Source organism: Coffea arabica, chromosome 11e (assembly GCF_036785885.1).
Source record: "Coffea arabica cultivar ET-39 chromosome 11e, Coffea Arabica ET-39 HiFi, whole genome shotgun sequence".
Lineage (NCBI taxonomy): Eukaryota > Viridiplantae > Streptophyta > Magnoliopsida > Gentianales > Rubiaceae > Coffea > Coffea arabica.
Window position 1 is genome coordinate 34,845,334 of NC_092331.1, and position 20,431 is coordinate 34,865,764.

At 43.1% G+C, this 20,431-nt stretch overlaps 39 non-coding genes across 39 annotated transcripts; all 39 read left to right on the plus strand.

Annotated features, from left to right (window-relative positions):
• Positions 1-44: 44 nt before the first annotated feature.
• Positions 45-163, plus strand: LOC140031492 (5S ribosomal RNA). Its single transcript, XR_011835414.1, has one exon. It is a non-coding gene; the product is annotated as a 5S ribosomal RNA (ribosomal RNA).
• Positions 164-578: 415 nt separating this feature from the next.
• Positions 579-697, plus strand: LOC140032660 (5S ribosomal RNA). The gene has a single exon (XR_011836585.1). It is a non-coding gene; the product is annotated as a 5S ribosomal RNA (ribosomal RNA).
• A 335-nt stretch (positions 698-1,032) lies between these two features.
• On the plus strand, positions 1,033-1,151 carry LOC140029808 (5S ribosomal RNA). Its single transcript, XR_011833722.1, has one exon. It is a non-coding gene; the product is annotated as a 5S ribosomal RNA (ribosomal RNA).
• Positions 1,152-1,567: 416 nt separating this feature from the next.
• On the plus strand, positions 1,568-1,686 carry LOC140031542 (5S ribosomal RNA). The gene has a single exon (XR_011835464.1). It is a non-coding gene; the product is annotated as a 5S ribosomal RNA (ribosomal RNA).
• Positions 1,687-2,101: 415 nt separating this feature from the next.
• Positions 2,102-2,220, plus strand: LOC140030779 (5S ribosomal RNA). Its single transcript, XR_011834698.1, has one exon. It is a non-coding gene; the product is annotated as a 5S ribosomal RNA (ribosomal RNA).
• A 417-nt stretch (positions 2,221-2,637) lies between these two features.
• LOC140031543 (5S ribosomal RNA) lies at positions 2,638-2,756 on the plus strand. Its single transcript, XR_011835465.1, has one exon. It is a non-coding gene; the product is annotated as a 5S ribosomal RNA (ribosomal RNA).
• Positions 2,757-3,171: 415 nt separating this feature from the next.
• On the plus strand, positions 3,172-3,290 carry LOC140029809 (5S ribosomal RNA). Its single transcript, XR_011833723.1, has one exon. It is a non-coding gene; the product is annotated as a 5S ribosomal RNA (ribosomal RNA).
• Positions 3,291-3,705: 415 nt separating this feature from the next.
• Positions 3,706-3,826, plus strand: LOC140024959 (5S ribosomal RNA). Its single transcript, XR_011828935.1, has one exon. It is a non-coding gene; the product is annotated as a 5S ribosomal RNA (ribosomal RNA).
• Positions 3,827-4,242: 416 nt separating this feature from the next.
• On the plus strand, positions 4,243-4,361 carry LOC140023241 (5S ribosomal RNA). Its single transcript, XR_011827212.1, has one exon. It is a non-coding gene; the product is annotated as a 5S ribosomal RNA (ribosomal RNA).
• Positions 4,362-4,775: 414 nt separating this feature from the next.
• On the plus strand, positions 4,776-4,894 carry LOC140032612 (5S ribosomal RNA). The gene has a single exon (XR_011836537.1). It is a non-coding gene; the product is annotated as a 5S ribosomal RNA (ribosomal RNA).
• A 415-nt stretch (positions 4,895-5,309) lies between these two features.
• LOC140032113 (5S ribosomal RNA) lies at positions 5,310-5,428 on the plus strand. Its single transcript, XR_011836038.1, has one exon. It is a non-coding gene; the product is annotated as a 5S ribosomal RNA (ribosomal RNA).
• Positions 5,429-5,844: 416 nt separating this feature from the next.
• On the plus strand, positions 5,845-5,963 carry LOC140024912 (5S ribosomal RNA). The gene has a single exon (XR_011828888.1). It is a non-coding gene; the product is annotated as a 5S ribosomal RNA (ribosomal RNA).
• Positions 5,964-6,380: 417 nt separating this feature from the next.
• On the plus strand, positions 6,381-6,499 carry LOC140023730 (5S ribosomal RNA). The gene has a single exon (XR_011827697.1). It is a non-coding gene; the product is annotated as a 5S ribosomal RNA (ribosomal RNA).
• A 416-nt stretch (positions 6,500-6,915) lies between these two features.
• LOC140030834 (5S ribosomal RNA) lies at positions 6,916-7,034 on the plus strand. The gene has a single exon (XR_011834753.1). It is a non-coding gene; the product is annotated as a 5S ribosomal RNA (ribosomal RNA).
• A 413-nt stretch (positions 7,035-7,447) lies between these two features.
• LOC140032259 (5S ribosomal RNA) lies at positions 7,448-7,566 on the plus strand. The gene has a single exon (XR_011836184.1). It is a non-coding gene; the product is annotated as a 5S ribosomal RNA (ribosomal RNA).
• Positions 7,567-7,981: 415 nt separating this feature from the next.
• Positions 7,982-8,100, plus strand: LOC140032186 (5S ribosomal RNA). The gene has a single exon (XR_011836111.1). It is a non-coding gene; the product is annotated as a 5S ribosomal RNA (ribosomal RNA).
• Positions 8,101-8,516: 416 nt separating this feature from the next.
• LOC140023731 (5S ribosomal RNA) lies at positions 8,517-8,635 on the plus strand. The gene has a single exon (XR_011827698.1). It is a non-coding gene; the product is annotated as a 5S ribosomal RNA (ribosomal RNA).
• A 416-nt stretch (positions 8,636-9,051) lies between these two features.
• On the plus strand, positions 9,052-9,170 carry LOC140030835 (5S ribosomal RNA). Its single transcript, XR_011834754.1, has one exon. It is a non-coding gene; the product is annotated as a 5S ribosomal RNA (ribosomal RNA).
• Positions 9,171-9,584: 414 nt separating this feature from the next.
• Positions 9,585-9,703, plus strand: LOC140032260 (5S ribosomal RNA). The gene has a single exon (XR_011836185.1). It is a non-coding gene; the product is annotated as a 5S ribosomal RNA (ribosomal RNA).
• A 415-nt stretch (positions 9,704-10,118) lies between these two features.
• Positions 10,119-10,237, plus strand: LOC140032188 (5S ribosomal RNA). Its single transcript, XR_011836113.1, has one exon. It is a non-coding gene; the product is annotated as a 5S ribosomal RNA (ribosomal RNA).
• Positions 10,238-10,653: 416 nt separating this feature from the next.
• Positions 10,654-10,772, plus strand: LOC140023732 (5S ribosomal RNA). Its single transcript, XR_011827699.1, has one exon. It is a non-coding gene; the product is annotated as a 5S ribosomal RNA (ribosomal RNA).
• A 416-nt stretch (positions 10,773-11,188) lies between these two features.
• On the plus strand, positions 11,189-11,308 carry LOC140032073 (5S ribosomal RNA). The gene has a single exon (XR_011835999.1). It is a non-coding gene; the product is annotated as a 5S ribosomal RNA (ribosomal RNA).
• Positions 11,309-11,722: 414 nt separating this feature from the next.
• LOC140032261 (5S ribosomal RNA) lies at positions 11,723-11,841 on the plus strand. Its single transcript, XR_011836186.1, has one exon. It is a non-coding gene; the product is annotated as a 5S ribosomal RNA (ribosomal RNA).
• Positions 11,842-12,256: 415 nt separating this feature from the next.
• Positions 12,257-12,375, plus strand: LOC140032189 (5S ribosomal RNA). Its single transcript, XR_011836114.1, has one exon. It is a non-coding gene; the product is annotated as a 5S ribosomal RNA (ribosomal RNA).
• A 416-nt stretch (positions 12,376-12,791) lies between these two features.
• Positions 12,792-12,910, plus strand: LOC140023733 (5S ribosomal RNA). The gene has a single exon (XR_011827700.1). It is a non-coding gene; the product is annotated as a 5S ribosomal RNA (ribosomal RNA).
• Positions 12,911-13,326: 416 nt separating this feature from the next.
• On the plus strand, positions 13,327-13,446 carry LOC140032075 (5S ribosomal RNA). Its single transcript, XR_011836001.1, has one exon. It is a non-coding gene; the product is annotated as a 5S ribosomal RNA (ribosomal RNA).
• A 414-nt stretch (positions 13,447-13,860) lies between these two features.
• LOC140032415 (5S ribosomal RNA) lies at positions 13,861-13,979 on the plus strand. The gene has a single exon (XR_011836341.1). It is a non-coding gene; the product is annotated as a 5S ribosomal RNA (ribosomal RNA).
• Positions 13,980-14,319: 340 nt separating this feature from the next.
• LOC140032115 (5S ribosomal RNA) lies at positions 14,320-14,438 on the plus strand. The gene has a single exon (XR_011836040.1). It is a non-coding gene; the product is annotated as a 5S ribosomal RNA (ribosomal RNA).
• Positions 14,439-14,853: 415 nt separating this feature from the next.
• Positions 14,854-14,972, plus strand: LOC140024913 (5S ribosomal RNA). Its single transcript, XR_011828889.1, has one exon. It is a non-coding gene; the product is annotated as a 5S ribosomal RNA (ribosomal RNA).
• Positions 14,973-15,386: 414 nt separating this feature from the next.
• On the plus strand, positions 15,387-15,505 carry LOC140029896 (5S ribosomal RNA). Its single transcript, XR_011833811.1, has one exon. It is a non-coding gene; the product is annotated as a 5S ribosomal RNA (ribosomal RNA).
• A 416-nt stretch (positions 15,506-15,921) lies between these two features.
• LOC140030843 (5S ribosomal RNA) lies at positions 15,922-16,040 on the plus strand. The gene has a single exon (XR_011834762.1). It is a non-coding gene; the product is annotated as a 5S ribosomal RNA (ribosomal RNA).
• Positions 16,041-16,455: 415 nt separating this feature from the next.
• LOC140032416 (5S ribosomal RNA) lies at positions 16,456-16,574 on the plus strand. The gene has a single exon (XR_011836342.1). It is a non-coding gene; the product is annotated as a 5S ribosomal RNA (ribosomal RNA).
• A 415-nt stretch (positions 16,575-16,989) lies between these two features.
• Positions 16,990-17,108, plus strand: LOC140029897 (5S ribosomal RNA). Its single transcript, XR_011833812.1, has one exon. It is a non-coding gene; the product is annotated as a 5S ribosomal RNA (ribosomal RNA).
• A 416-nt stretch (positions 17,109-17,524) lies between these two features.
• Positions 17,525-17,643, plus strand: LOC140030844 (5S ribosomal RNA). The gene has a single exon (XR_011834763.1). It is a non-coding gene; the product is annotated as a 5S ribosomal RNA (ribosomal RNA).
• Positions 17,644-18,058: 415 nt separating this feature from the next.
• Positions 18,059-18,177, plus strand: LOC140032418 (5S ribosomal RNA). The gene has a single exon (XR_011836344.1). It is a non-coding gene; the product is annotated as a 5S ribosomal RNA (ribosomal RNA).
• Positions 18,178-18,592: 415 nt separating this feature from the next.
• On the plus strand, positions 18,593-18,711 carry LOC140032116 (5S ribosomal RNA). Its single transcript, XR_011836041.1, has one exon. It is a non-coding gene; the product is annotated as a 5S ribosomal RNA (ribosomal RNA).
• A 415-nt stretch (positions 18,712-19,126) lies between these two features.
• LOC140024914 (5S ribosomal RNA) lies at positions 19,127-19,245 on the plus strand. The gene has a single exon (XR_011828890.1). It is a non-coding gene; the product is annotated as a 5S ribosomal RNA (ribosomal RNA).
• A 414-nt stretch (positions 19,246-19,659) lies between these two features.
• On the plus strand, positions 19,660-19,778 carry LOC140029960 (5S ribosomal RNA). The gene has a single exon (XR_011833875.1). It is a non-coding gene; the product is annotated as a 5S ribosomal RNA (ribosomal RNA).
• Positions 19,779-20,194: 416 nt separating this feature from the next.
• LOC140030845 (5S ribosomal RNA) lies at positions 20,195-20,313 on the plus strand. Its single transcript, XR_011834764.1, has one exon. It is a non-coding gene; the product is annotated as a 5S ribosomal RNA (ribosomal RNA).
• Positions 20,314-20,431: the final 118 nt, after the last annotated feature.

The window sequence follows — 20,431 nt, forward strand, 5'->3', positions numbered from 1 at the left end:
GCAGGACGGGGTAGTTTAAAACAATAAAGCGAAAGGAACATGGCGGGTGCGATCATACCAGCACTAATGGACCGGATCCCATCAGAACTCCGAAGTTAAGCGTGCTTGGGCGAGAGTAGTACTAGAATGGGTGACCCCCTGGGAAGTTCTCGTGTTGCACCCCTCTTTTTTTGTTTCGAAATCCAAATTTCGTATTCGTTCTTTATCCTGTAGTAATTTAGCTCCGTCGGAACGATTGCTTCATATTTTGCTTCTTGTCGAAGCATGAAGGCGGATCTGAAGGCGCGAGACAAATCAGGAACGGTACGGCTCGATCAAAGCCCGGATCGTCGCTCAAATTTGTCGGCGCAAATGTATCAGCGCAAGCGTGATGGATTGATTTCATGGCAATTTAGAGTTGCGCGATGAGGGAAAAAAACAGGGTGCAAATCAATAGCAAAAAAAAATATGAAAGCAAATAAAAAAAAGGGTAAGAGGAAAATACTTGAATTGACGCTTAAAAGGAATTCCGGTCAAGAAAAACCACACTGCTTCGCAGGACGGGATGGTTTAAAAGAATAAAGCGAAAGGAATATGGCGGGTGCGATCATACCAGCACTAATGGACCGGATCCCATCAGAACTTCGAAGTTAAGCTTGTTTGGGCGAGAGTAGTACTAGGATGGGTGACCCCCTGGGAAGTCCTCGTGTTGCACCCCTCTCTTTTTTCTTTCGAAATCCAAATTTTCGGATCTGAAGGCGCGAGACAAATCAGGAACGGTACGGCTCGATCAAGGCCCGTATCGTCGCTCAAATTTGTCGGCGCAAATGTATCACCGCAAGCGTGAAGGATTGATTTTATGATAATTTAGAGTTGCGGGATGATGGAAAAAAACAGGGTGCAAATCAATAACAAAAAAAAATATAAAGTAAATAAATAAAAGGATAAGAGGAAAATGCTTCAATTGACGCTTAAAATGAATTCCGGTCTAGAAAAGCCACACTGCTTCGCAGGACGGGGTAGTTTAAAAGAATAAAGCGAAAGGAACATGGCGGGTGCGATCATACCAGCACTAATGCACCGGATCCCATCAGAACTCCGAAGTTAAGCGTGCTTGGGCGAGAGTAGTACTAGAATGGGTGACCTCCTGGGAAGTTCTCGTGTTGCACCCCTCTTTTTTTTGTTTCGAAATCCAAATTTCGTATTCGTTCTTTATCCTGTAGTAATTTAGCTCCGTCGGAACGATTGCTTCATATTTTGCTTCTTGTCGACGCATGAAGGCGGATCTGAAGGCGCGAGACAAATCAGGAACGGTACGGTTCGATCAAACCCCGGATCGTCGCCCAAAGTTGTCGGCGCAAATATATCACCGCAAACGTGAAGGATTGATTTCATGATAATTTAGACTTGCGCGATGAGGGAAAAAAACAGGGTGCAAATCATTAACAAAAAAAAATATGAAAGCAAATAAATAAAAGGATATGAGGAAAATGCTTGAATTGACGTTTAAAATGAATTTCGGTCGAGAAAAGCCACATTGCTTCGCAGGACGGGGTAGTTTAAAAGACTAAAGCGAGAGGAATATGGCGGGTGCGATCATACCAGCACTAATGCACCGGATCCCATCAGAACTTCGAAGTTAAGCATGCTTGGGCGAGAGTAGTACTAGGATGGGTGACCCCCTGGGAAGTCCTCGTGTTGCACCCCTCTCTTTTTTCTTTCGAAATCCAAATTTCCTATTCGTTCTTTATCCTGTAGTAATTTAGCTCCGTCGGAACGATTGCTTAATATTTTGCTTCTTGTCGAAGCGTGAAAGAGGATCTGAAGGCGCGAGACAAATCAGGAACGGTACGGCTCGATCAAGGCCCGTATCGTCGCTCAAATTTGTCGGCGCAAATGTATCACCGCAAGCGTGAAGGATTGATTTTATGATAATTTAGAGTTGCGGGATGATGGAAAAAAACAGGGTGCAAATCAATAACAAAAAAAAATATAAAGTAAATAAATAAAAGGATAAGAGGAAAATGCTTCAATTGACGCTTAAAATGAATTCCGGTCTAGAAAAGCCACACTGCTTCGCAGGACGGGGTAGTTTAAAAGAATAAAGCGAAAGGAACATGGCGGGTGCGATCATACCAGCACTAATGCACCGGATTCCATCAGAACTCCGAAGTTAAGCGTGCTTGGGCGAGAGTAGTACTAGAATGGGTGACCTCCTGGGAAGTTCTCGTGTTGCACCCCTCTTTTTTTTGTTTCGAAATCCAAATTTCGTATTCGTTCTTTATCCTGTAGTAATTTAGCTCCGTCGGAACGATTGCTTCATATTTTGCTTCTTGTCGACGCATGAAGGCGGATCTGAAGGCGCGAGACAAATCAGGAACGGTACGGTTCGATCAAACCCCGGATCGTCGCCCAAAGTTGTCGGCGCAAATATATCACCGCAAACGTGAAGGATTGATTTCATGATAATTTAGACTTGCGCGATGAGGGAAAAAAACAGGGTGCAAATCATTAACAAAAAAAAAATATGAAAGCAAATAAATAAAAGGATATGAGGAAAATGCTTGAATTGACGTTTAAAATGAATTTCGGTCGAGAAAAGCCACATTGCTTCGCAGGACGGGGTAGTTTAAAAGACTAAAGCGAGAGGAATATGGCGGGTGCGATCATACCAGCACTAATGCACCGGATCCCATCAGAACTTCGAAGTTAAGCATGCTTGGGCGAGAGTAGTACTAGGATGGGTGACCCCCTGGGAAGTCCTCGTGTTGCACCCCTCTCTTTTTTCTTTCGAAATCCAAATTTCCTATTCGTTCTTTATCCTGTAGTAATTTAGCTCCGTCGGAACGATTGCTTAATATTTTGCTTCTTGTCGAAGCGTGAAAGAGGATCTGAAGGCGCGAGACAAATCAGGAACGGTACGGCTCGATCAAGGCCCGGATCGTCGCTCAAATTTGTCGGCGCAAATGTATCACCGCAAGCGTGAAGGATTGATTTTATGATAATTTAGAGTTGCGGGATGATGGAAAAAAACAGGGTGCAAATCAATAACAAAAAAAAATATAAAGTAAATAAATAAAAGGATAAGAGGAAAATGCTTCAATTGACGCTTAAAATGAATTCCGGTCTAGAAAAGCCACACTGCTTCGCAGGACGGGGTAGTTTAAAAGAATAAAGCGAAAGGAACATGGCGGGTGCGATCATACCAGCACTAATGCACCGGATCCCATCAGAACTCCGAAGTTAAGCGTGCTTGGGCGAGAGTAGTACTAGAATGGGTGACCTCCTGGGAAGTTCTCGTGTTGCACCCCTCTTTTTTTTGTTTCGAAATCCAAATTTCGTATTCGTTCTTTATCCTGTAGTAATTTAGCTCCGTCGGAACGATTGCTTCATATTTTGCTTCTTGTCGACGCATGAAGGCGGATCTGAAGGCGCGAGACAAATCAGGAACGGTACGGCTCGATCAAAACCCGGATCGTCGCTCAAATTTGTCGGCGCAAATGTATCAGCGCAAGCGTGATGGATTGATTTCATGGCAATTTAGAGTTGCGCGATGAGGGAAAAAAATAGGGTGCAAATCAATAACAAAAAAAATATGAAAGCAAATAAAAAAAAGGGTAAGAGGAAAATACTTGAATTGACGCTTAAAAGGAATTCCGGTCTAGAAAAACCACACTGCTTCGCAGGACGGGATGGTTTAAAAGAATAAAGCGAAAGGAACATGGCGGGTGCGATCATACCAGCACTAATGGAACGAAAATCCCATCAGAACTCCGAAGTTAAGCATGCTTGGGCGAGAGTAGTACTAGGATGGGTGACCCCCTGGGAAGTCCTCGTGTTGCACCCCTCTCTTTTTTCTTTCGAAATCCAAATTTCCTATTCGTTCTTTATCCTGTAGTAATTTAGCTCCGTCGGAACGATTGCTTAATATTTTGCTTCTTGTCGAAGCGTGAAAGAGGATCTGAAGGCGCGAGACAAATCAGGAACGGTACGGCTCGATCAAAGCCCGGATCGTCGCTCAAATTTGTCGGCGCAAATGTATCAGCGCAAGCGTGAAGGATTGATTTCATGATAATTTAGAGTTGCGGGATGATGGAAAAAAACAGGGGGCAAATCAATAACAAAAAAAAATATGAAAGCAAATAAATAAAAGGATAATAGGAAAATGCTTGAATTGACGCTTAAAATGAATTTCGGTCTAGAAAAGCTACACTGCTTCGCAGGACGGGGTAGTTTAAAAGAATAAAGCGAAAGGAATATGGCGGGTGCGATCATACCAGCACTAATGCACCGGATCCCATCAGAACTTCGAAATTAAGCGTGTTTGGGCGAGAGTAGTACTTGGATTGGTGACCCCCTGGGAAGTCCTCGTGTTGCACCCCTCTCTTTTTTGTTTCGAAATCCAAATTTCCTATTCGTTCTTTATCCTGTAGTAATTTAGCTCCGTCGGAACGATTGCTTAATATTTTGCTTCTTGTCGAAGCGTGAAGGAGGATCTGAAGGCGCGAGACAAATCAGGAACGGTACGGCTCGATCAAAGCCCGGATCGTCGTTCAAATTTGTCGGCGCAAATGTATTACCGCAAGCGTGAAGGATTGATTTTATGATAATTTAGAGTTACGGGATGATGGAAAAAAACAGGGTGCAAATCAATAACAAAAAAAAAATAAAGTAAATAAATAAAAGGATAAGAGGAAAATGCTTCAATTGACGCTTAAAATGAATTCCGGTCTAGAAAAGCCACACTGCTTCGCAGGACGGGGTAGTTTAAAAGAATAAAGCGAAAGGAACATGGCGGGTGCGATCATACCAGCACTAATGGACCGGATCCCATCAGAACTCCGAAGTTAAGCATGTTTGGGCGAGAGTAGTACTAGGATGGGTGACCCCCTTGGAAGTCCTCGTGTTGCACCCCTCTCTTTTTTCTTTCGAAATCCAAATTTTCTATTCGTTGTTTATCCTGTGGTAATTTAGCTCCGTTGAAACGATTGCTTTATATTTTGCTTCTTGTCGAAGGATGTAGGCGGATCTGAAGGCGCGAGACAAATCAGGAACGGTACGGCTCGATCAAAGACCGGATCGTCGCTCAAATTTGTCGGCGCAAATGTATCACCGCAAGCGTGAAGGATTGATTTCATGATAATTTAGAGTTGCGGGATGATGGAAAAAAATAGGGTGCAAATCAATAACAAAATAAAATATAAAGTAAATAAATAAAAGGATAAGAGGATAATGCTTCAATTAACGCTTAAAATGAATTTCGGTCTAGAAAAGCCACACTGCTTCGCAGGACGGGGTAGTTTAAAAGAATAAAGCGAAAGGAACATGGCGGGTGCGATCATTCCAGCCCTAATGCACCGGATCCCATCAGAACTCTGAAGTTAAGCGTGCTTGGGCGTGAGTAGTACTAGAATGGGTGACCACCTGGGAAGTTCTCGTGTTGCACCCCTATTTTTTTTGTTTCGAAATCCAAATTTCCTATTCGTTCTTTATCCTGTAGTAATTTAGCTCCGTCGGAAAGATTGATTTATATTTTGCTTCTTGTCGAAGCATGAAGGCGAGCCTGAAGGCGCGAGACAAATCAGGAACGGTACGGTTCGATCAAACCCCGGATCGTCGCCCAAAGTTGTCGGCGCAAATATATCACCGCAAGCGTGATGGATTGATTTCATGACAATTTAGACTTGCGCGATGGGGGAAAAAAACAGGGTGCAAATCAATAACAAAAAAAAATATGAAAGCAAATAAATAAAAGGATAAGAGAAAAATGCTTGAATTGACGCTTAAAATGAATTTCGGTCTAAAAAAGCCACACTGCTTCGCAGGACGGGGTAGTTTAAAAGAATAAAGCGAAAGGAATATGGCGGGAGCGATCATACCAGCACTAATGCACCGGATCCCATCAGAACTCCGAAATTAAGCGTGGTTGGGCGAGAGTAGTACTAGGATTGGTGACCCCCTGGGAAGTCCTCGTGTTGAACCCCTCTCTTTTTTGTTTCGAAATCCAAATTTCCTATTCGTTCTTTATCCTGTAGTAATTTAGCTCCGTCGGAACGATTGCTTAATATTTTGCTTCTTGTCGAAGCGTGAAGGAGGATCTGAAGGCGCGAGACAAATCAGGAACGGTACGGCTCGATCAAAGCCCGGATCGTCGCTCAAATTTGTCGGCGCAAATGTATCACCGCAAGCGTGATGGATTGATTTCATGACAATTTAGACTTGCGCGATGAGGGAAAAAAACAGGGTGCAAATCAATAACAAAAAAAAAATATGAAAGCAAATAAATAAAAGGATAAGAGAAAAATGCTTGAATTGACGCTTAAAATGAATTTCGGTCTAAAAAAGCCACACTGCTTCGCAGGACGGGGTAGTTTAAAAGAATAAAGTGAAAGGAATATGGCGGGAGCGATCATACCAGCACTAATGCACCGGATCCCATCAGAACTCCGAAATTAAGCGTGGTTGGGCGAGAGTAGTACTAGGATTGGTGACCCCCTGGGAAGTCCTCGTGTTGCACCCCTCTCTTTTTTGTTTCGAAATCTAAATTTCCTATTCGTTCTTTATCCTGTAGTAATTTAGCTCCGTCGGAACGATTGCTTAATATTTTGCTTCTTGTCGAAGCGTGAAGGAGGATCTGAAGGCGCGAGACAAATCAGGAACGGTACGGCTCGATCAAAGCCCGGATCGTCGCTCAAATTTGTCGGCGCAAATGTATCAGCGCAAGCGTGATGGATTGATTTCATGGCAATTTAGAGTTGCGCGATGAGGGAAAAAAACAGGGTGCAAATCAATAGCAAAAAAAAATATGAAAGCAAATAAAAAAAAGGGTAAGAGGAAAATACTTGAATTGACGCTTAAAAGGAATGCCGGTTTAGAAAAACCACACTGCTTCGCAGGACGGGATGGTTTAAAAGAATAAAGCGAAAGGAACATGGCGGGTGCGATCATACCAGCACTAATGCACCGGATCCCATCAGAACTCCGAAGTTAAGCGTGCTTGGGCGAGAGTAGTACTAGAATGGGTGACCCCCTAGGAAGTTCTCGTGTTGCACCCCTATTTTTTTTGTTTCGAAATCCAAATTTCCTATTCGTTCTTTATCCTGTAGTAATTTAGCTCCGTCGGAAAGATTGCTTTATATTTTGCTTCTTGTCGAAGCATGAAGGCGAGTCTGAAGGCGCGAGACAAATCAGGAACGGTACGGTTCGATCAAACCCCGGATCGTCGCCCAAAGTTGTCGGCACAAATATATCACCGCAAGCGTGAAGGATTGATTTCATGACAATTTAGACTTGCGCGATGAGGGAAAAAAACAGGGTGCAAATCAATAAAAAAAAATATAAAAGCAAATAAATAAAAGGATAAGAGGAAAATGCTTGAATTGACGCTTAAAATGAATTTCGGTCTAGAAAAGCCACACTGCTTCGCAGGACGAGGTAGTTTAAAAGAATAAAGCGAAAGGAATATGGCGGGTGCGATCATACCAGCACTAATGCACCGGATCCCATCAGAACTCCGAAGTTAAGCGTGGTTGGGCGAGAGTAGTACTAGGATTGGTGACCCCCTGGGAAGTCCTCGTGTTGCACCCCTCTCTTTTTTCTTTCGAAATCCAAATTTCCTATTCGTTGTTTATCCTGTGGTAATTTAGCTCCGTTGAAACGATTGCTTTATATTTTGCTTCTTGTCGAAGGATGTAGGCGGATCTGAAGGCGCGAGACAAATCAGGAACAGTACGGCTCGATCAAAGACCGGATCGTCGCTCAAATTTGTCGGCGCAAATGTATCACCGCAAGCGTGAAGGATTGATTTCATGATAATTTAGAGTTGCAGGATGATGGAAAAAAACAGGGTGCAAATCAATAACAAAATAAAATATAAAGTAAATAAATAAAAGGATAAGAGGAAAATGCTTCAATTAACGCTTAAAATGAATTCCGGACTAGAAAAGCCACACTGCTTCGCAGGACGGGGTAGTTTAAAAGAATAAAGCGAAAGGAACATGGCGGGTGCGATCATTCCAGCCCTAATGCACCGGATCCCAACAGAACTCCGAAGTTAAGCGTGCTTGGGCGTGAGTAGTACTAGAATGGGTGACCACCTGGGAAGTTCTCGTGTTGCACCCCTAATTTTTTTGTTTCGAAATCCAAATTTCCTATTCGTTCTTTATCCTGTTGTAATTTAGCTCCGTCGGAAAGATTGATTTATATTTTGCTTCTTGTCGAAGCATGAAGGCGAGCCTGAAGGCGCGAGACAAATCAGGAACGGTACGGTTCGATCAAACCCCGGATCGTCGCCCAAAGTTGTCGGCGCAAATATATCACCGCAAGCGTGATGGATTGATTTCATGACAATTTAGACTTGCGCGATGAGGGAAAAAAACAGGGTGCAAATCAATAACAAAAAAAAATATGAAAGCAAATAAATAAAAGGATAAGAGAAAAATGCTTGAATTGACGCTTAAAATGAATTTCGGTCTAAAAAAGCCACACTGCTTCGCAGGACGGGGTAGTTTAAAAGAATAAAGTGAAAGGAATATGGCGGGAGCGATCATACCAGCACTAATGCACCGGATCCCATCAGAACTCCGAAATTAAGCGTGGTTGGGCGAGAGTAGTACTAGGATTGGTGACCCCCTGGGAAGTCCTCGTGTTGCACCCCTCTCTTTTTTGTTTCGAAATCTAAATTTCCTATTCGTTCTTTATCCTGTAGTAATTTAGCTCCGTCGGAACGATTGCTTAATATTTTGCTTCTTGTCGAAGCGTGAAGGAGGATCTGAAGGCGCGAGACAAATCAGGAACGGTACGGCTCGATCAAAGCCCGGATCGTCGCTCAAATTTGTCGGCGCAAATGTATCAGCGCAAGCGTGATGGATTGATTTCATGGCAATTTAGAGTTGCGCGATGAGGGAAAAAAACAGGGTGCAAATCAATAGCAAAAAAAAATATGAAAGCAAATAAAAAAAAGGGTAAGAGGAAAATACTTGAATTGACGCTTAAAAGGAATGCCGGTTTAGAAAAACCACACTGCTTCGCAGGACGGGATGGTTTAAAAGAATAAAGCGAAAGGAACATGGCGGGTGCGATCATACCAGCACTAATGCACCGGATCCCATCAGAACTCCGAAGTTAAGCGTGCTTGGGCGAGAGTAGTACTAGAATGGGTGACCCCCTAGGAAGTTCTCGTGTTGCACCCCTATTTTTTTTGTTTCGAAATCCAAATTTCCTATTCGTTCTTTATCCTGTAGTAATTTAGCTCCGTCGGAAAGATTGCTTTATATTTTGCTTCTTGTCGAAGCATGAAGGCGAGTCTGAAGGCGCGAGACAAATCAGGAACGGTACGGTTCGATCAAACCCCGGATCGTCGCCCAAAGTTGTCGGCACAAATATATCACCGCAAGCGTGAAGGATTGATTTCATGACAATTTAGACTTGCGCGATGAGGGAAAAAAACAGGGTGCAAATCAATAAAAAAAAAATATAAAAGCAAATAAATAAAAGGATAAGAGGAAAATGCTTGAATTGACGCTTAAAATGAATTTGGGTCTAGAAAAGCCACACTGCTTCGCAGGACGAGGTAGTTTAAAAGAATAAAGCGAAAGGAATATGGCGGGTGCGATCATACCAGCACTAATGCACCGGATCCCATCAGAACTCCGAAGTTAAGCGTGGTTGGGCGAGAGTAGTACTAGGATTGGTGACCCCCTGGGAAGTCCTCGTGTTGCACCCCTCTCTTTTTTCTTTCGAAATCCAAATTTCCTATTCGTTGTTTATCCTGTGGTAATTTAGCTCCGTTGAAACGATTGCTTTATATTTTGCTTCTTGTCGAAGGATGTAGGCGGATCTGAAGGCGCGAGACAAATCAGGAACAGTACGGCTCGATCAAAGACCGGATCGTCGCTCAAATTTGTCGGCGCAAATGTATCACCGCAAGCGTGAAGGATTGATTTCATGATAATTTAGAGTTGCAGGATGATGGAAAAAAACAGGGTGCAAATCAATAACAAAATAAAATATAAAGTAAATAAATAAAAGGATAAGAGGAAAATGCTTCAATTAACGCTTAAAATGAATTCCGGACTAGAAAAGCCACACTGCTTCGCAGGACGGGGTAGTTTAAAAGAATAAAGCGAAAGGAACATGGCGGGTGCGATCATTCCAGCCCTAATGCACCGGATCCCAACAGAACTCCGAAGTTAAGCGTGCTTGGGCGTGAGTAGTACTAGAATGGGTGACCACCTGGGAAGTTCTCGTGTTGCACCCCTATTTTTTTTGTTTCGAAATCCAAATTTCCTATTCGTTCTTTATCCTGTTGTAATTTAGCTCCGTCGGAAAGATTGATTTATATTTTGCTTCTTGTCGAAGCATGAAGGCGAGCCTGAAGGCGCGAGACAAATCAGGAACGGTACGGTTCGATCAAACCCCGGATCGTCGCCCAAAGTTGTCGGCGCAAATATATCACCGCAAGCGTGATGGATTGATTTCATGACAATTTAGACTTGCGCGATGAGGGAAAAAAACAGGGTGCAAATCAATAACAAAAAAAAATATGAAAGCAAATAAATAAAAGGATAAGAGAAAAATGCTTGAATTGACGCTTAAAATGAATTTCGGTCTAAAAAAGCCACACTGCTTCGCAGGACGGGGTAGTTTAAAAGAATAAAGTGAAAGGAATATGGCGGGAGCGATCATACCAGCACTAATGCACCGGATCCCATCAGAACTCCGAAATTAAGCGTGGTTGGGCGAGAGTAGTACTAGGATTGGTGACCCCCTGGGAAGTCCTCGTGTTGCACCCCTCTCTTTTTTGTTTCGAAATCTAAATTTCCTATTCGTTCTTTATCCTGTAGTAATTTAGCTCCGTCGGAACGATTGCTTAATATTTTGCTTCTTGTCGAAGCGTGAAGGAGGATCTGAAGGCGCGAGACAAATCAGGAACGGTACGGCTCGATCAAAGCCCGGATCGTCGCTCAAATTTGTCGGCGCAAATGTATCAGCGCAAGCGTGATGGATTGATTTCATGGCAATTTAGAGTTGCGCGATGAGGGAAAAAAACAGGGTGCAAATCAATAGCAAAAAAAAATATGAAAGCAAATAAAAAAAAGGGTAAGAGGAAAATACTTGAATTGACGCTTAAAAGGAATGCCGGTTTAGAAAAACCACACTGCTTCGCAGGACGGGATGGTTTAAAAGAATAAAGCGAAAGGAACATGGCGGGTGCGATCATACCAGCACTAATGCACCGGATCCCATCAGAACTCCGAAGTTAAAGCATGCTTGGGCGAGAGTAGTACTAGGATGGGTGACCCCCTGGGAAGTCCTCGTGTTGCACCCCTCTCTTTTTTGTTTCGAAATCCAAATTTCCTATTCGTTCTTTATCCTGTAGTAATTTAGCTCCGTCGGAAAGATTGCTTTATATTTTGCTTCTTGTCGAAGCATGAAGGCGAGTCTGAAGGCGCGAGACAAATCAGGAACGGTACGGTTCGATCAAACCCCGGATCGTCGCCCAAAGTTGTCGGCACAAATATATCACCGCAAGCGTGAAGGATTGATTTCATGACAATTTAGACTTGCGCGATGAGGGAAAAAAACAGGGTGCAAATCAATAAAAAAAAAATATAAAAGCAAATAAATAAAAGGATAAGAGGAAAATGCTTGAATTGACGCTTAAAATGAATTTGGGTCTAGAAAAGCCACACTGCTTCGCAGGACGAGGTAGTTTAAAAGAATAAAGCGAAAGGAATATGGCGGGTGCGATCATACCAGCACTAATGCACCGGATCCCATCAGAACTCCGAAGTTAAGCGTGGTTGGGCGAGAGTAGTACTAGGATTGGTGACCCCCTGGGAAGTCCTCGTGTTGCACCCCTCTCTTTTTTCTTTCGAAATCCAAATTTCCTATTCGTTGTTTATCCTGTGGTAATTTAGCTCCGTTGAAACGATTGCTTTATATTTTGCTTCTTGTCGAAGGATGTAGGCGGATCTGAAGGCGCGAGACAAATCAGGAACAGTACGGCTCGATCAAAGACCGGATCGTCGCTCAAATTTGTCGGCGCAAATGTATCACCGCAAGCGTGAAGGATTGATTTCATGATAATTTAGAGTTGCAGGATGATGGAAAAAAACAGGGTGCAAATCAATAACAAAATAAAATATAAAGTAAATAAATAAAAGGATAAGAGGAAAATGCTTCAATTAACGCTTAAAATGAATTCCGGACTAGAAAAGCCACACTGCTTCGCAGGACGGGGTAGTTTAAAAGAATAAAGCGAAAGGAACATGGCGGGTGCGATCATTCCAGCCCTAATGCACCGGATCCCAACAGAACTCCGAAGTTAAGCGTGCTTGGGCGTGAGTAGTACTAGAATGGGTGACCACCTGGGAAGTTCTCGTGTTGCACCCCTATTTTTTTTGTTTCGAAATCCAAATTTCCTATTCGTTCTTTATCCTGTTGTAATTTAGCTCCGTCGGAAAGATTGATTTATATTTTGCTTCTTGTCGAAGCATGAAGGCGAGCCTGAAGGCGCGAGACAAATCAGGAACGGTACGGTTCGATCAAACCCCGGATCGTCGCCCAAAGTTGTCGGCGCAAATATATCACCGCAAGCGTGATGGATTGATTTCATGACAATTTAGACTTGCGCGATGAGGGAAAAAAACAGGGTGCAAATCAATAACAAAAAAAAATATGAAAGCAAATAAATAAAAGGATAAGAGAAAAATGCTTGAATTGACGCTTAAAATGAATTTCGGTCTAAAAAAGCCACACTGCTTCGCAGGACGGGGTAGTTTAAAAGAATAAAGTGAAAGGAATATGGCGGGAGCGATCATACCAGCACTAATGCACCGGATCCCATCAGAACTCCGAAATTAAGCGTGGTTGGGCGAGAGTAGTACTAGGATTGGTGACCCCCTGGGAAGTCCTCGTGTTGCACCCCTCTCTTTTTTGTTTCGAAATCTAAATTTCCTATTCGTTCTTTATCCTGTAGTAATTTAGCTCCGTCGGAACGATTGCTTAATATTTTGCTTCTTGTCGAAGCGTGAAGGAGGATCTGAAGGCGCGAGACAAATCAGGAACGGTACGGCTCGATCAAAGCCCGGATCGTCGCTCAAATTTGTCGGCGCAAATGTATCAGCGCAAGCGTGATGGATTGATTTCATGGCAATTTAGAGTTGCGCGATGAGGGAAAAAAACAGGGTGCAAATCAATAGCAAAAAAAAATATGAAAGCAAATAAAAAAAAGGGTAAGAGGAAAATACTTGAATTGACGCTTAAAAGGAATGCCGGTTTAGAAAAACCACACTGCTTCGCAGGACGGGATGGTTTAAAAGAATAAAGCGAAAGGAACATGGCGGGTGCGATCATACCAGCACTAATGCACCGGATCCCATCAGAACTCCGAAGTTAAAGCATGCTTGGGCGAGAGTAGTACTAGGATGGGTGACCCCCTGGGAAGTCCTCGTGTTGCACCCCTCTCTTTTTTGTTTCGAAATCCAAATTTCCTATTCGTTCTTTATCCTGTAGTAATTTAGCTCCGTCGGAACGATTGCTTAATATTTTGCTTCTTGTCGAAGCGTGAAGGAGGATCTGAAGGCGCGAGACAAATCAGGAACGGTACGGCTCGATCAAAGCCCGGATCGTCGCTCAAATTTGTCGGCGCAAATGTATCACCGCAAGCGTGAAGGATTGATTTTATGATAATTTAGAGTTGCGGGATGATGGAAAAAAACAGGGTGCAAATCAATAACAAAAAAAAAATAAAGTAAATAAATAAAAGGATAAGAGGAAAATGCTTCAATTGACGCTTAAAATGAATTCCGGTCTAGAAAAGCCACACTGCTTCGCAGGACGGGGTAGTTTAAAAGAATAAAGCGAAAGGAACATGGCGGGTGCGATCATACCAGCACTAATGGACCGGATCCCATCAGAACTCCGAAGTTAAGCATGTTTGGACGAGAGTAGTACTAGGATGGGTGACCCCCTGGGAAGTCCTCGTGTTGCACCCCTCTCTTTTTTCTTTCGAAATCCAAATTTCCTATTCGTTGTTTATCCTGTGGTAATTTAGCTCCGTTGAAACGATTGCTTTATATTTTGCTTCTTGTCGAAGGATGTAGGCGGATCTGAAGGCGCGAGACAAATCAGGAACGGTACGGCTCGATCAAAGACCGGATCGTCGCTCAAATTTGTCGGCGTGCAAATCAATAACAAAATAAAATATAAAGTAAATAAATAAAAGGATAAGAGGAAAATGCTTCAATTAACGCTTAAAATGAATTCCGGTCTAGAAAAGCCACACTGCTTCGCAGGACGGGGTAGTTTAAAAGAATAAAGCGAAAGGAACATGGCGGGTGCGATCATTCCAGCCCTAATGCACCGGATCCCATCAGAACTCTGAAGTTAAGCGTGCTTGGGCGTGAGTAGTACTAGAATGGGTGACCACCTGGGAAGTTCTCGTGTTGCACCCCTATTTTTTTGTTTCGAAATCCAAATTTCCTATTCGTTCTTTATCCTGTAGTAATTTAGCTCCGTCGGAAAGATTGATTTATATTTTGCTTCTTGTCGAAGCATGAAGGCGAGCCTGAAGGCGCGAGACAAATCAGGAACGGTACGGTTCGATCAAACCCCGGATCGTCGCCCAAAGTTGTCGGCGCAAATATATCACCGCAAGCGTGATGGATTGATTTCATGACAATTTAGACTTGCGCGATGAGGGAAAAACACAGGGTGCAAATCAATAACAAAAAAAAATATGAAAGCAAATAAATAAAAGGATAAGAGAAAAATGCTTGAATTGACGCTTAAAATGAATTTCGGTCTAAAAAAGCCACACTGCTTCGCAGGACGGGGTAGTTTAAAAGAATAAAGCGAAAGGAATATGGCGGGAGCGATCATACCAGCACTAATGCACCGGATCCCATCAGAACTCCGAAATTAAGCGTGGTTGGGCGAGAGTAGTACTAGGATTGGTGACCCCCTGGGAAGTCCTCGTGTTGAACCCCTCTCTTTTTTGTTTCGAAATCCAAATTTCCTATTCGTTCTTTATCCTGTAGTAATTTAGCTCCGTCGGAACGATTGCTTAATATTTTGCTTCTTGTCGAAGCGTGAAGGAGCATCTGAAGGCGCGAGACAAATCAGGAACGGTACGGCTCGATCAAAGCCCGGATCGTCGCTCAAATTTGTCGGCGCAAATGTATCACCGCAAGCGTGAAGGATTAATTTTATGATAATTTAGAGTTGCGGGATGATGGAAAAAAATAGGGTGCAAATCAATAACAAAAAAAAAAGAAAGTAAATAAATAAAAGGATAAGAGGAAAATGCTTCAATTGACGCTTAAAATGAATTCCGGTCTAGAAAAGCCACACTGCTTCGCAGGACGGGGTAGTTTAAAACAATAAAGCGAAAGGAACATGGCGGGTGCGATCATACCAGCACTAATGCACCGGATCCCATCAGAACTCCGAAGTTAAGCGTGCTTGGGCGAGAGTAGTACTAGAATGGGTGACCCCCTGGGAAGTTCTCGTGTTGCACCCCTCTTTTTTTTGTTTCGAAATCCAAATTTCGTATTCGTTCTTTATCCTGTAGTAATTTAGCTCCGTCGGAATGATTGCTTCATATTTTGCTTCTTGTCGAAGCATGAAGGCGGATCTGAAGGCGCGAGACAAATCAGGAACGGTACGGCTCGATCAAAGCCCGGATCGTCGCTCAAATTTGTCGGCGCAAATATATCAGCGCAAGCGTGATGGATTGATTTCATGGCAATTTAGAGTTGCGCGATGAGGGAAAAAAACAGGGTGCAAAGCAATAGCAAAAAAAAATATGAAAGCAAATAAAAAAAAGGGTAAGAGGAAAATACTTGAATTGACGCTTAAAAGGAATGCCGGTTTAGAAAAACCACACTGCTTCGCAGGACGGGATGGTTTAAAAGAATAAAGCGAAAGGAACATGGCGGGTGCGATCATACCAGCACTAATGCACCGGATCCCATCAGAACTCCGAAGTTAAGCATGCTTGGGCGAGAGTAGTACTAGGATGGGTGACCCCCTGGGAAGTCCTCGTGTTGCACCCCTCTCTTTTTTGTTTCGAAATCCAAATTTCCTATTCGTTCTTTATCCTGTAGTAATTTAGCTCCGTCGGAACGATTGCTTAATATTTTGCTTCTTGTCGAAGCGTGAAGGAGGATCTGAAGGCGCGAGACAAATCAGGAACGGTACGGCTCGATCAAAGCCCGGATCGTCGCTCAAATTTGTCGGCGCAAATGTATCACCGCAAGCGTGAAGGATTGATTTTATGATAATTTAGAGTTGCGGGATGATGGAAAAAAACAGGGTGCAAATCAATAACAAAAAAAAAATTAAAGTAAATAAATAAAAGGATAAGAGGAAAATGCTTCAATTGACGCTTAAAATGAATTCCGGTCTAGAAAAGCCACACTGCTTCGCAGGACGGGGTAGTTTAAAAGAATAAAGCGAAAGGAACAAGGCGGGTGCGATCATACCAGCACTAATGGACCGGATCCCATCAGAACTCCGAAGTTAAGCATGTTTGGACGAGAGTAGTACTAGGATGGGTGACCCCCTGGGAAGTCCTCGTGTTGCACCCCTCTCTTTTTTCTTTCGAAATCCAAATTTCCTATTCGTTGTTTATCCTGTGGTAATTTAGCTCCGTTGAAACGATTGCTTTATATTTTGCTTCTTGTCGAAGGATGTAGGCGGATCTGAAGGCGCGAGACAAATCAGGAACGGTACGGCTCGATCAAAGACCGGATCGTCGGTCAAATTTGTCGGCGCAAATGTATCACCGCAAGCGTGAAGGATTGATTTCATGATAATTTAGAGTTGCGGGATGATGGAAAAAAACAGGGTGCAAATCAATAACAAAATAAAATATAAAGTAAATAAATAAAAGGATAAGAGGAAAATGCTTCAATTAACGCTTAAAATGAATTCCGGTCTAGAAAAGCCACACTGCTTCGCAGGACGGGGTAGTTTAAAACAATAAAGCGAAAGGAACATGGCGGGTGCGATCATACCAGCACTAATGCACCGGATCCCATCAGAACTCCGAAGTTAAGCGTGCTTGGGCGAGAGTAGTACTAGAATGGGTGACCCCCTGGGAAGTTCTCGTGTTGCACCCCTCTTTTTTTTGTTTCGAAATCCAAATTTCGTATTCGTTCTTTATCCTGTAGTAATTTAGCTCCGTCGGAATGATTGCTTCATATTTTGCTTCTTGTCGAAGCATGAAGGCGGATCTGAAGGCGCGAGACAAATCAGGAACGGTACGGCTCGATCAAAGCCCGGATCGTCGCTCAAATTTGTCGGCGCAAATATATCAGCGCAAGCGTGATGGATTGATTTCATGGCAATTTAGAGTTGCGCGATGAGGGAAAAAAACAGGGTGCAAAGCAATAGCAAAAAAAAATATGAAAGCAAATAAAAAAAAGGGTAAGAGGAAAATACTTGAATTGACGCTTAAAAGGAATGCCGGTTTAGAAAAACCACACTGCTTCGCAGGACGGGATGGTTTAAAAGAATAAAGCGAAAGGAACATGGCGGGTGCGATCATACCAGCACTAATGCACCGGATCCCATCAGAACTCCGAAGTTAAGCATGCTTGGGCGAGAGTAGTACTAGGATGGGTGACCCCCTGGGAAGTCCTCGTGTTGCACCCCTCTCTTTTTTGTTTCGAAATCCAAATTTCCTATTCGTTCTTTATCCTGTAGTAATTTAGCTCCGTCGGAACGATTGCTTAATATTTTGCTTCTTGTCGAAGCGTGAAGGAGGATCTGAAGGCGCGAGACAAATCAGGAACGGTACGGCTCGATCAAAGCCCGGATCGTCGCTCAAATTTGTCGGCGCAAATGTATCACCGCAAGCGTGAAGGATTGATTTTATGATAATTTAGAGTTGCGGGATGATGGAAAAAAACAGGGTGCAAATCAATAACAAAAAAAAAATTAAAGTAAATAAATAAAAGGATAAGAGGAAAATGCTTCAATTGACGCTTAAAATGAATTCCGGTCTAGAAAAGCCACACTGCTTCGCAGGACGGGGTAGTTTAAAAGAATAAAGCGAAAGGAACAAGGCGGGTGCGATCATACCAGCACTAATGGACCGGATCCCATCAGAACTCCGAAGTTAAGCATGTTTGGACGAGAGTAGTACTAGGATGGGTGACCCCCTGGGAAGTCCTCGTGTTGCACCCCTCTCTTTTTTCTTTCGAAATCCAAATTTCCTATTCGTTGTTTATCCTGTGGTAATTTAGCTCCGTTGAAACGATTGCTTTATATTTTGCTTCTTGTCGAAGGATGTAGGCGGATCTGAAGGCGCGAGACAAATCAGGAACGGTACGGCTCGATCAAAGACCGGATCGTCGGTCAAATTTGTCGGCGCAAATGTATCACCGCAAGCGTGAAGGATTGATTTCATGATAATTTAGAGTTGCGGGATGATGGAAAAAAACAGGGTGCAAATCAATAACAAAATAAAATATAAAGTAAATAAATAAAAGGATAAGAGGAAAATGCTTCAATTAACGCTTAAAATGAATTCCGGTCTAGAAAAGCCACACTGCTTCGCAGGACGGGGTAGTTTAAAAGAATAAAGCGAAAGGAACATGGCGGGTGCGATCATTCCAGCCCTAATGCACCGGATCCCATCAGAACTCTGAAGTTAAGCGTGCTTGGGCGTGAGTAGTACTAGAATGGGTGACCACCTGGGAAGTTCTCGTGTTGCACCCCTATTTTTTTGTTTCGAAATCCAAATTTCCTATTCGTTCTTTATCCTGTAGTAATTTAGCTCCGTCGGAAAGATTGATTTATATTTTGCTTCTTGTCGAAGCATGAAGGCGAGCCTGAAGGCGCGAGACAAATCAGGAATGGTACGGTTCGATCAAACCCCGGATCGTCGCCCAAAGTTGTCGGCGCAAATATATCACCGCAAGCGTGATGGATTGATTTCATGACAATTTAGACTTGCGCGATGAGGGAAAAAAACAGGGTGCAAATCAATAACAAAAAAAAATATGAAAGCAAATAAATAAAAGGATAAGAGAAAAATGCTTGAATTGACGCTTAAAATGAATTTCGGTCTAAAAAAGCCACACTGCTTCGCAGGACGGGGTAGTTTAAAAGAATAAAGCGAAAGGAATATGGCGGGAGCGATCATACCAGCACTAATGCACCGGATCCCATCAGAACTCCGAAATTAAGCGTGGTTGGGCGAGAGTAGTACTAGGATTGGTGACCCCCTGGGAAGTCCTCGTGTTGAACCCCTCTCTTTTTTGTTTCGAAATCCAAATTTCCTATTCGTTCTTTATCCTGTAGTAATTTAGCTCCGTCGGAACGATTGCTTAATATTTTGCTTCTTGTCGAAGCGTGAAGGAGCATCTGAAGGCGCGAGACAAATCAGGAACGGTACGGCTCGATCAAAGCCCGGATCGTCGCTCAAATTTGTCGGCGCAAATGTATCACCGCAAGCGTGAAGGATTGATTTTATGATAATTTAGAGTTGCGGGATGATGGAAAAAAACAGGGTGCAAATCAATAACAAAAAAAAAATAAAGTAAATAAATAAAAGGATAAGAGGAAAATGCTTCAATTGACGCTTAAAATGAATTCCGGTCTAGAAAAGCCACACTGCTTCGCAGGACGGGGTAGTTTAAAACAATAAAGCGAAAGGAACATGGCGGGTGCGATCATACCAGCACTAATACACCGGATCCCATCAGAACTCCGAAGTTAAGCGTGCTTGGGCGAGAGTAGTACTAGAATGGGTGACCCCCTGGGAAGTTCTCGTGTTGCACCCCTCTTTTTTTTGTTTCGAAATCCAAATTTCGTATTCGTTCTTTATCCTGTAGTAATTTAGCTCCGTCGGAATGATTGCTTCATATTTTGCTTCTTGTCGAAGCATGAAGGCGGATCTGAAGGCGCGAGACAAATCAGGAACGGTACGGCTCGATCAAAGCCCGGATCGTCGCTCAAATTTGTCGGCGCAAATATATCAGCGCAAGCGTGATGGATTGATTTCATGGCAATTTAGAGTTGCGCGATGAGGGAAAAAAACAGGGTGCAAAGCAATAGCAAAAAAAAATATGAAAGCAAATAAAAAAAAGGGTAAGAGGAAAATACTTGAATTGACGCTTAAAAGGAATGCCGGTTTAGAAAAACCACACTGCTTCGCAGGACGGGATGGTTTAAAAGAATAAAGCGAAAGGAACATGGCGGGTGCGATCATACCAGCACTAATGCACCGGATCCCATCAGAACTCCGAAGTTAAGCATGCTTGGGCGAGAGTAGTACTAGGATGGGTGACCCCCTGGGAAGTCCTCGTGTTGCACCCCTCTCTTTTTTGTTTCGAAATCCAAATTTCCTATTCGTTCTTTATCCTGTAGTAATTTAGCTCCGTCGGAACGATTGCTTAATATTTTGCTTCTTGTCGAAGCGTGAAGGAGGATCTGA